Source organism: Colias philodice, chromosome 3, assembly GCF_061535455.1.
Source record: "Colias philodice isolate Cphi_HAF_F1 chromosome 3, ilColPhil1 Martin Lab GWU primary, whole genome shotgun sequence".
NCBI lineage: Eukaryota > Metazoa > Arthropoda > Insecta > Lepidoptera > Pieridae > Colias > Colias philodice.
This window is the reverse complement of record NC_143088.1, coordinates 13,329,972-13,342,831: the sequence shown is the minus strand read 5'-3', so window position 1 is coordinate 13,342,831 and position 12,860 is coordinate 13,329,972. Positions and strand designations below refer to the sequence as shown.

At 34.8% G+C, this 12,860-nt stretch overlaps 1 protein-coding gene across 1 annotated transcript in view; it reads left to right on the top strand.

Annotated features, from left to right (window-relative positions):
* The window catches only part of LOC149490092 (uncharacterized), a 71,318-nt gene that overhangs the window by 48,825 nt on the left and 9,633 nt on the right, over positions 1-12,860 (top strand). The gene's annotated exons all lie outside the window — the stretch shown is intronic.

Below are 12,860 nucleotides of genomic sequence, written 5' to 3'. Positions count from 1 at the left end.
TCTGAAAAAAATAGCAATGGAATATCTTTGAATGATACGTTAATGATCGGACCCACGTTACAAGCAGACCTCAGACACACAATTTTAAGATGGAGATTACATCCTATTGGATTAGTCGCGGACATTATTAAGATGTACCGTCAAGTCCTTATATCAGAAGATGATGCGATGTTTCAGCGGATCCTTTGGCGCGAGAGTCCTGATAAGAATATTGAAGATTATGAACTTATAACGGTTACCTTTGGAACAGCATCTGCACCATATCAAGCAGTTAGAACACTACATCAAGTTGCTTATGACGAGGGAGCAAACTACCCCGTCGCCTCAGATAAAATTCTAAATTGTTTTTATATGGATGATTTAATGACAGGGTCAGAAAGTGTTGAAGAAGGAATTAGAATTTACAAGGAAATGAAAGAATTATTAGGAAAGGGTGGATTCGTGTTACAAAAATGGAATAGTAATAATAAGGAAATATTGGAAAGGATCAGGTCAATTGAAGGGAATGAAAATATAGAACAAACACTACATACGGGAATCATAAATAATGAAGAAAAGGAAAATTTTAATATAAAGCTTGATAGTACAATAAAAATCTTAGGACTTACCTGGAACCGCAGCGAAGATAACTTCCAGTACTCGGTGAATATCTCGATGTCGACGACTGCACCTGAAACTAAAAGGTCAATTATTTCGGAAATAGCTCGTTTGTTCGATCCACTAGGCTGGTTAGCTCCTAGTGTGGTCATTGCCAAGGTTTTTATACAAAAGTTGTGGGTAGCAGGAGTAGGATGGGACGATAAGGTGAATGCAGAAATGATGGAGGAATGGAATGCTTACCGTAGTCAGTTGTCCCAACTTACCAGAATTCGGATTCCTCGATGGCTGGGAACAAGGTTGAACGATCAACTGGAGCTTCATGGTTTCAGCGATGCATCTAAAAGTGCTTATGCGGCGGTAATCTACCTTCGCATAATCGATGCCGAAGGTGGAGTAACGGTTTCGTTGCTGGTTGCCAGAACGCGAGTAGCACCCGTCAAACAGATTAGCATTCCTCGTTTGGAATTGTGCGGTGCGCTTCTGGTATCTAGGTTGCTTGCAGAAGCAGCAGATGTACTTAACATTTCTAAGAACAATATAACGGCTTGGACTGATTCCACAGTTGTATTGGCATGGTTGAATAGCCATCCAAGCAGATGGAAACCGTTCATAGCAAATAGGACATCAGAGATTTTAACCATCATGAAACCCACTCAATGGTATCATGTTTTATCTAAGGACAATCCAGCAGATTGTGCCTCAAGAGGCGTATTACCAAATTTGCTTATGGATAATCAGATATGGTTTTCAGGACCGTCGTTTCTCAAGCAGAAATGTATTGAGTACAATAGGCCAAAGGAAATGAGCACAGATTTAGAACAAAGTGTCAAGACATTTACTGTTGCTGTAAAAGAAGAAAGAGAGATTACAATGTTAGAACGATTTTCATCTTTACAAAGATTAATACGGGTTATTGCCTATTGTCGAAGATTTTTAAGGGGATATCGCAGAAGAGAAATATTTACAAAGTTTTGAATTGGAGGAGGCATTAGAATGTTGCATAAAGATTACTCAAAGGGATATATTTAAAGAAGAATATTTACAGTTAAGGAACAAGGGTGATATACTAAATAAGAATACATTAAAAGCACTATGTCCTTACCTTGACGATAAGGGTATAATCAGAATACGTGGCAGAATTGAAACGTCACAACTAAGTAATGAAACCAAACATCCAATTATTTTACCTAAAAGTAGTCATTTAACTCACCTAATTATAGCAAACGCTCACATAAAGACGTTGCACGGAGGGCCCCAATTGATGATTAATTATTTGAGAACAGCCTATTGGATTATAGGGGTTAGAACTTTAGCTAAACAACACGTTAGGAGTTGCGTTAAGTGTATTCGATTAAGAGCTAGCACTGAGTCTCCATTAATGGGTTCACTTCCAACAGTTCGTTGTACACCAGCTAGACCATTTTTGCATAGCGGTGTGGATTATGCTGGTCCGATAAACATAAGGACAACCAAAGGCCGAGGACACCACTCATACAAGGGCTACATATGTTTATTCGTATGCATGGCAACTCGTGCCATTCACTTAGAGGTCGTAAGTGACATGACCACACCAGCATTTCTAGCTGCTTTTCGACGTTTCGTTTCCAGACGAGGTCACTGTGCCAAGATTTGGAGCGACAACGGTACTACCTTTGTAGGAGCATCCCGTGAGCTCCAGTCAGCTCTTTCATCGGTGGGTGAACAGTTAGAAGCGAATGGTACCGAGTGGCATTTCATTCCTCCGCACAGCCCTAACTTTGGCGGACTTTGGGAAGCGGGAGTGAAATCCACGAAGTTTCACCTCAAGCGAGTCATAGGAGAAACCACCCTCACTTACGAGGAGATGAGTACTCTTCTTGCTCAGGTAGAAGCTTGCTTAAATTCTAGGCCAATCACAGTCGATACATCAGACCCTAATGAGCCTGCACCTCTAACGCCGGGTCATTTTTTAATCGGTGGTCCTTTGTTAGGTATACCCGATGTATATAATTACTTAGATTCTAACGTGAGTTCGTTGAGTAGATGGCAACTTATTCAAAGAATGTTTCAGTCATTTTGGGATCGCTGGTCAAAGGAATATCTGTCGAATGTAATGATAAGGTATAAATGGAAGTCCAAAACCAGCGAGCCTAATATAGGAGATATTGTCCTCATAAAGGAAGATGATCTTCCGCCGATGCGGTGGATCATGGGTAAAATCATAGACAAACATCCAGGTCACGATAAAGTTACTAGAGTTGTCAGTATCTTAGTTAAAAAAAGTATTATTAAAAGACCTGTTAACAAATTGTGTATTTTATTAAGGAAAGAATAATTGTTATAATATTATATTGTATTTTTGAAGATGTTTAAAGTGTACTTGTATAAGTTAAGTTATGTTATAGAAAGTGATATTGTTGCGTAGATAAAATGTTTGCGAGTAAAATGTAAGAAGATAAATTTAAGTTCATATACAATGTAAGTTTCAGTTTGTATAATTATATTTAAAGATGTCCCCTCAGGGTGGGCGGATTTTGTTTGTAAGGACATTTCCTCAATAAATGTCCTTGGTGGGCGGTATGTTCATGACAGATCATTAGATTGTATAAAGTTACATTAGTTCGTTAAGTTAATCATAGGTGGCGGTAATTTATTTTAAGCGTTTTTAAATCTCGCTATAGTTATTTTTTTGTAAGAACATAATATTAATTTCAGTTCAACATTTTTGAGTGGTAATAAAGATCAATCTGAGTACAAGGCTGGTTTCATTTAGACGAACCCCTACAGTACCATTTTAAGACCGCGAATCGGGAGTGCAGTGAAGGTGTCCCACAGGGATTACCTTCTCGAACACGTACACTGAACTTTGGTATTTTAAATTAATTCTTTACATGGTTTATTAATATTTCGTATTGTAAAAATGACAACACAATCAATATTAAAAGATAGATTAAATTTTCAATTCATAAACACTTGTAAAAGTTTACATTACTGATACAATTTAGAGTTTGAGTGTGAAATTCACTTGTTTATTTTTATTTTTTCAAAACTGCAGCGAGGATCGAACCGTCAACCGACGACCTTCAAGTTTTTATGAACCTTGCAATACGTTTAACCTCAGGTCAAGGACCGTAATAAAAACAAAAGTTGGACATCGATAAATTGGTGTACTTGTATATTTTATTAATACATATATGGTGTCTTTGAAATAAGGTTCATTACCATTTTATTCCGGAATATAAATCTGGGCATTTTACTTTAATAATTGTTCAAACTTAAACTCAAACATTGATTAATTCAATAAGAGTTCTTCTAAAGCACTTTTGAATCGTCATAACATAGTTTACCATCTACCACCGATTCGGAAATCAGTTTCTACGGAGATGAACCGGCAAACTCTGTAGTTGCTCCTGGCAAAATAATAAATATAAATTATTAAATGTATTGAAAATACCTAAGTACGTAAAATATTTACTTTGAAAAATATGTAGAGTGTAGATGCTGATACACTCTACAAAATTATTTTCTTTATAGTAAACAAACAAAGAGCTCTAAAGGCTTAGCTTATATTAGGCTAAATTTGATACCTAGCGGAATATATATTTTTAAATGTTATATTATACGGAATACGGTTAAACGTTAAAATAAAATGGCTTATCAATTTTTATTTATCGCAGATTTATCTTAATATTATTAACTGTTAACAAATCACGAAGCACCGCGTGTGACCCCTGCAAGTTTATCGACCAGTGTAACGAACCTTTACGTTTCATCAATTTTAATAATATAAACATCATAATATATTGCATCGGCTTAAATATTTGTTATATGGTGCAATACTTACATATCTAAGCTTACACAATAAAACTTCCAATGAAAAATACAACTTTACTTCCAGAAACGTTCCAAAATTCCATCAATTTTTCTGTCTTTACCAATTTAATAGTTTTTCTTCCTCTTCTCTCTTTTAATGTCTCCAATAGAGGGACTCTACGCAAACTTTCTTTCAGTATAAAAAAAAAACTATTAAAATATGCAATCTCAGATGTAAAATAGTCAAAATTGCAGTAGTTTATTTTTATTTATTCGAAGTATAATAACAATTGTCCAGATTTGAAATTATCGTTAACATAACTTACATAAATTATCAAATAACGACCTTGTTTGCTCCCAAGAAAAAATACAAAAATACTTTGAAATTGTTCGTCGATTATATGCATGCTGATTTGAAAGCGTACATTGGTTAATCGTAGGCCTTGTATTGTGAAAACCGAGTTAATGTATTCTATTTTGTTACAGGTAATTCCATCCGGTTTGCTTCGAGTGTTTGCGGGTATTTATAAGTATACAGTATGTATAGTGTGAAGACTCATGTCCCAGAGTGGGGTATGGGGAGCATTTCATATCTAATTCGCTAGTTTTGGGATAAGATTTTGATGTTCCTATAACTTGTAAAAATGAAAATTTGTGGGTAGTAATAGTTTGTACATTTTGTTTAGTTTTTATATTTTATAAAATAAGAAATCATTACTACGCTATATGATATAATAACAGTACAGTTATTGCATTTCGTAATCAAAAGTTTTATTTAAATAGCTGTAAAATGTAATAAAGTGAGAACAAATGCATAAATCAATGCAATAAAATTTTAGGGTTTTAATACTTTCATGTAGCAGAATATTATTTTACACATTTGAAAGCAATATTGCACGCCTCATAAGCGAAGCGTTGAGGTGGGTACTACTGTCACTTCGCGCAAAACATCTGATTTTTCAAACTTAACATGTCTTTATGTATCATACATTGCACTTGTAAGATAATACATACACACACATATTAAGAAAAAACACTATTTTTAACGTTCATGATATTTTTGATGTCATTTTTGTTATTTAAACTAGTTAAAAAACAGTTTAAAAAAGTTCTGTCTTGGACGTCCGTGTGTCTGTATGTGCGGATCCTTTTTCTTGTTAACACGATAGCGACCGAAATACTTTACTAATCGAGTCTTTTTTTTTCTCTTACGCTTGAGTATGCTCAGGAATAGAACCCTTTCATTTTTCAGGGTCTGATTCGATGTGGTTTAATTGTTATTAAATAAACAAAAATAATAATTAATAAATATTTATTAAAAAAAAATTATGAGGCGTGCACTTTTGGATTTTACAAATTATTTTATATTTCAAACATAATCATTTTATGAGTTTAACAAAAAAACTAAGCTCGCTTACGAATCGAAACAAGAATCCATATTAGTTTAAAGCCCTCATGACCTCAAGGGCCCCGGTCGAAAGAAACCAATAAAACGCTAAAAAACCTATTTCCTTTATTAACAGCAAGGACTTAATCAGATAATGTGATATTCTCTTTGTCACTTGATGCAGTGAAATGGTTGCAATCAATTTTAATCCACTCGTATTATTTACACTTTTATGTAATTGTGTTGTTTATTATTATTGCTTTCATTTGGAGTTTATATACCTAAGTCTGGATAGAGATGTCACTTAAATTTACGTTATTTTACCTGTAAAATTATTTCAGTCAGTGTACACGTCTCTACATTCTCTAGTAATCTTTGCATGCATAGAATTCGACCAATAAAACAGATATAAACGATATTTATTTATTTATTGCATCATATTTTTAAATACAATATCCAACCACATTACATGTATAACATGGGCTACAGGCCGAGGCAAATAATTATATAATTCTTAAATTTATGACATGAATTTTATGAGTTACAATATATTTTTACAAACCCTTTCGTAAAAAAATACAATATAAAAAGAGATACAATTAAAAAACCGACATTTACTGAATTTCCGTTTCGTGGTTTTCTAAATGAAAACTTCAACTGCATAATTCATTCAAAACATTTATTCAATGACTACATCGTTGCAAATTTATCAAATAAATACAAGTATGAGTTAAATGCTTACTAAGTATATTTATTTTAAATTAGCACTATTTTGCTAAATCGTGAATACATGCAGAATGTTTGCTTTTCGTATAATTACACCACGAATGTTTTATATATATCATATGTATTTTATATTTTCCTCCAGTTTATATTCATTGGAAATACACTTTCATTGCTTTTGAGGAAAAAATTTTATATCTGATTATCCGGTTTCTTTATACATTTATCTATTTTATAATGAAAGAGGAAGGCAGACTACCAAACTAAACTCGTCAAAAAATGTCACATATAAAAGTGCTTTACAAAATCGTAACTTTTTATAAGCATTGGGTAATTTATTTAATATACAACATCACTTATATTACAGTCATACAACACATAAATTAATACACTACCTATAACACAATTAATATATTTAACTATCACGAAATATTTTACCTACGAAACTCTGAAGGCACTCAAAATATTATGAGGCATACACAGACACTCATATATCATCACACCCGAATCACTCCACCTACGAGCTACATTATATCTTCTTCATCACGCCAATAAACCTTTAACTCGTTTACAGCCCCATATCTCGCCTGTAAAACAATTACGACCAAATATTATATTGAAAGTGTCATTGACATTGGAAAGTTCTAGAACAGACAATCAGATTAAGGATCAAGCACAGATAATATAACACTATAATAAGTCACAGTAACATTTTATAGTTGGTAGTTAGTCAGTTGTCTCGATGGTGTAGAAATATGGTAACTCAATAATCGGTCGAGAACTTTCTTTGCTTTTATTAAATTGAAAAGTTCTTGCATTAACTGAATGAGAAGAAGCTAGTAAAATATGAAGATATCGTTTTCTTTACCTCGGTATTCTTTTATTTTTATTAAAACAACTCTACTATCGGGAAACCATAATAGTCAAAGTTCGAGAACCATTAGATATATTATGCCAAGTTATTTTTTAAATTTATAAATCTTATTATTTAAGAATGAGATTTATGATAATAACCTTCATTTCAAAACCAGTAACTGGGCAGCTTTAAAAAAGCTTTTGGAATCGTTTAGTCTTACCTATAAGCTATCAGAATAAAGTATACTTTCCCCAAGTCTTAACACGTTGACTGCGGCACAGATATATCTGTACTTTCCATTACTGCGTTACGGGTCGTTTTAAACCTTGTCCTATACCAGACATTGTAGCGGCACGAGGCATATTAAACCCCACCGCCCGTAGGAGATCAAAATCCTTTTTTTGGCGCCAAATATGACAAAGTGTGCGGCTTTTGTCGTGATTATTATTAACAATGAGTTCATTAACCTAAATCTACCGTCGCCCGTGGTTAGATTAGTTAGTTTAGATTCTATGGGTAAAATAAAATGTGGGGTCTGATGTACCCCATACCGCACTGAACGATAGCAGTTTTTCATATAATTTAGTGATGGGAAAAGAAATATCGACTTTATTTAATTGTATTTATTTATCAAACTTATGGATGTTTTTCATTAATACAGGCCAAGCAATAATATTTTTTCAGATTTCAGATTTTAGAGTTTCACCACCCGGTTTTTCTTCATTTTCCTCCTTGATTAACTTTTTTCGGCAACGTTTCGACATAATCGGCAGCAGTCGTAATTCGTCGCGTGCTCAGTCTCGAATGTGTTGCACAACACTAACCGCGTGAAGCTAGCTTAGGGTGCGCTACGAGGTTCGCGGGGTACGAGGTTTTCGCAACCTCGTTCCGCACTGTGTTAGAATTTTTATTAGTTCAGTGCGGCACGAGGTCTAAGAAACCCGGTATTAAGGTCGGTATACCATTGAACTAGGAATCAATAGCACATCTCAGATATATAGATATCACTTTCCTACACTGAACCAGATGGAAGTTATGCCTCCCGCACGACAGAGAAGTTTAAGTTTTTTCCTACCGCTATAACGACGAGACACGGACAGGGTGTTTCAAGCCCTGTTTCGCAGCGAACGTGTTAAACTCATTTACAAAATCAGGCAAACATTCATAAAATTATATCAAACATTCTACACTTATATCAACATCCTAAAAACACGTCGCCAAATAGTCCATTGAATGAGTCCCTCCAAGAGGGGTCTAGAGTGCGTGAGTTAGTAACGTAAGATGTTTCTTCGGAAACATGTCAAGAGTCCCTAGGTAATAAACATACTAAAACCCCGGGACACTAGGAGGAGCCCCGGAGTGGGGGGAGGGGGGGAATGGGTCCATTTTTTCATTTTTCGCTTAAATCTCAAAAACGGTACATGTTAGAGAAAAACTTTCAAGGAAAAGTTGAAAGGCCATAAAATTATCTACAAGTTGTACCTAAATCATTTTTTCCTATATCCTACCGTTTCTGAGTTATACGCAGTAAAAAATGATTTTGGCTCAAACAATTTCCCCATACTACACATCAATCGATCAAAAAATATTTCTTTCTTCCAAAAAACTCAAATGTGCAACTTGTGACCGGTACTGATAGATTGCTCTTAATTAGGTCTATAATTGGTAAAATAAACACATTCCTCCATAGAAGCCTTTAGGAGGAATCGATTGTCAAAATATTATATTAGGGCAGTTTGAGTTACCGAATTTGATCTTTTAATTTTTTTCTTCCAAAAAACTCAAAAGTGCAACTTGTGACCGGTACAGATAGGTTGCTCATAATTAGGTTTATCATTGATAAAAATACCAGATTCCACCACGGAGGCGTTTACGGGGAATTTAATTTTATCAGGGTAGTTACGATACTTGAACTTTTTATTTTTTTTCTTCCAAAAAACTCAAAAGTGCAACTTGTGACCAGTACAGATAGATTGCTCATAATTAGGTCTATCATTGATAAAAATACCAGATTCCACCATGGAGGCGTTTACGGGGAATTGAATTTTATTAGGGTAGTTAGTTAAAAAGTCCAAGTATCGTAACTTTTGAAAGTTTTTCTCTAACATGTACCGTTTTTGAGATTTAAGCGAAAAATGAAAAAATGGACCCATTCCCCCCCTCCCCCCACTACGGGGCTCCTCCTAGTGTCCCGGGGTTTTAGTATGTTTATTACCTAGGGACTCTTGACATGTTTCCGAAGAAACATCTTACGTTACTAACTCACGCACTCTAGAACTTTTTATTCAATGGACTAAAAGAAAATGATCAATATAAAAAGCCGTGGGTAATATTTGTTATTGTATACGAGACACGTTAGCAAACACATTAGCTGAGATTGGCCTGTCTAATGTAATGATATCCGAGTGAAAACCGAGGATACAGGTACATACATACATACATACATACAGATACGTACATATTGCGATGTTCTTTGTAGAGATTTGTTGATAAAGAAACTATATGTGGGTAACTTGATACAATGATTGACATTTAGAGAATATGTTTTTCTAAAGCTCTTTAAAAATCGGGTTTGTTGCGCATTTGCATTATAAAAAGCCGTTGTTGATTTATTATAGGGTAATTATGCCAGAAGTATTTTACTATTTTAGGTTAGGAATAAACAATACTCATTTATATTATTTACTAAGACTTACTTTTATTTGTCTATCTATATTCTAGCAAAATATTAGTTTAATACAAATTTAATATCTATGCAAATATATAGTTAGAAACTGGGGTAGGTACTGCGTATAAAAGTACTTTATAATTTTGATATCCGCATTCCTACCCTATACGTATATAATTAATAAACAGAATTTCGACCAACTTTTCTCAATTAACAACTTTTTAATTAAAACTTTACTAGGTTCCCGATCACGTTACTGAGATGAAATGAAATGAAATGAAATGAAATAAAATAAATTTATTTGTCCATTATATGATTTACAATTAATGTACGACAGTGGGTCCCAAACTAAGTGAAATACTTGTGTCTTGGGACCCTGAGTTGCGCATCTTGGTTATATACATATGTTATGGACAGTAGAAAGTTAACAAGTAGGTAAATAATCTAATGTAATGGAAGTTAATACAATTAATAAAAAAATAAAAGAAAAACAAGGTACATTATTTTGCGGTTTGCAGCACGCGTGTTCGTGATAGTGTGTGTGTGTTTACGTGTGTGTGTGTGTGTGTTCACGTGTGTGTGTGTATTCACGTGTGTGTGTGCGTGAGTGAGTGCGTGTTTGTGTGTGTGTGTCATTGTTTGTGAGTGAAGGCATATTGTTATAGTGTGTGTCAGCTCAGTGGTCCTTTAAGTAATTGTTCGGTTTCTTCAAAAGACAGCGTATGTAACCATTTCTTTATGACCTTCTTGCATGTGTAGTTCGATAGTAGTGTTATGTTACAATGTTTGTTGACACTATTGTATATCCGAGGAAACAAAAATTTTGGACATCGTTTAGCTAAAAGGGAGGATGCACGAGGACATGGCAGTGAGAATGTACGCCTTGAGGTGAGTTTTTTAAAGTCCTTTCTTATTTTTAAGGTTCTGTGAGTAGTTAACACAGCCTTGAGAACGAAGAGCTGCCTGACCCTTAGGACTGCGAACTCGCTATACAGGTCAGCTGTTGGGAAGCGGAAGGGTTTTCTCAGCATCACCTTTATCTCGGCTCTTTGCACTCTCTCCACAGTGATAAAGTTAGTTATTCCTGCACCCCCCCAAACAGATATGCCATATTGCAGAATAGATTGACAGAGCGCGTGAAATACGGAGGTGAGAATTGGAAGAGGAGTACAATCTCGCAGTTTTTTCATTACATAAATGAGTTTTCTAGTTCGCGAAGACAATGTTTCAATGTGAGATTTGAATGATAAGTTTTCGTCCAGTATGATTCCGAGATATCTTATAGTTTTTACACGTTCCACTATAGTACAGTTTTGGTCGCAGTTGTTTAATTCAGGATTATTGCACGTATGAAATTTAACTTGGAGATTTTGATTTGGTTTCGATGCCTGTGTTTTGGAAAAAGCAATTAATTTAGTTTTTTTTATATTTAAAGTTAGGAGATTTCTATCGAGAGCTTTAGCTAAAGTTTGGAGTCCAGATTCTGCGAGTTTGTACAATGTACACCTCATCCCATCCATTTAGAATGGAATATAATGGCTGTGTCGTCTGCGTAGGATATTATTTGAGCACTATTTAGGGGTAAGTTTACTATTTCGTTTATGTACAGGGTAAATAAGGTAGGACCGAGTATGCTGCCCTGCGGTACGCCAAATTTAATTGGTAAGACCTCACTCGCTATCCCGTCTATTTTTACATATTGTTTGCGGTTAGTCAAATAGCTAGAGAACCAGTCAAGCGCAAGGCCCCTTATTCCGACTGATTCTAACTTTTTTATGAGCAGACTCGGCGATATGGTATCGAACGCTTTGGCTAGGTCGATGAATACCGCCAAAGCTTGTTCGCCATTTTGTATATGCGAGGCCACTGAGTTAATTAGCAGCATGGCAGCGTCTTCCGTCGATTTACCCTTTCTGAATCTGAATTGCCTGTCACTAATAAGATTTTGTTTATCTAGGTAGTTAAGTAGTCTTCTGTTAACTATCTTCTCAAGAAGTTTCGATAAAATGTTTAATAGCGCGATGGGTCTGAAGTTTTCAGGGATGTCGACTGGCCCCCCTTTATGAATGGGGGTTACGGCTGCAATTTTCCAGCAATCAGGGAATGAGCCTGAACTTAAACTCAGATGAGAGTTAAAAGATAATTCGTCGTTATTAGCTTCGTAAAACTTAAAAGTACTGTAATGTAGGCTTTTAACGTTTATTTGGTAATTTGCTTTATAATTCACAAAGGAAAGCTTTGATATGCACAAATTTGTGAGCAAAACTGATGTACATAAAAGTATTAGATTTTTTTAAGGAGATTACCAGGTACAATTCTTTTGATAAAAATTATAGTATGTTATGCATTCATAACATATGTGATGGCTGCTGCCATATGGAAAAAAATCATCAAGAATAATTGAGATATAGACATTAACTTTATATAATACTAGCGGTCCGCCCCGGCTTCGCCCGTGGTACATATGAAAAATAGATGTTGGCCGATTCTCAGACTTACCCGATATGCACAGAAAATTTCATGAGAATCGGTCCACCCGTTTCGGAGGAGTATGCAGACTAACATTGTGACACGAGAATTTTATATATAAGATGTAGGTACGTGTATGTATATGTGCAACTTACATACAATAACGTTAATGCTTACTCGTATAGGAATGTGATAATAACTGACAATAATCGATCACAAATGTGTACTCACTGTATATAATGTAATATGATGCAAATGTTACAAATAAATACCAATAACGATGAACAAATATTAGATAACAAATTAACAATACTCAAATGTTTTTCCTTGTTTTGTTTGCGTGATCAAACGCGGATAATCGATTA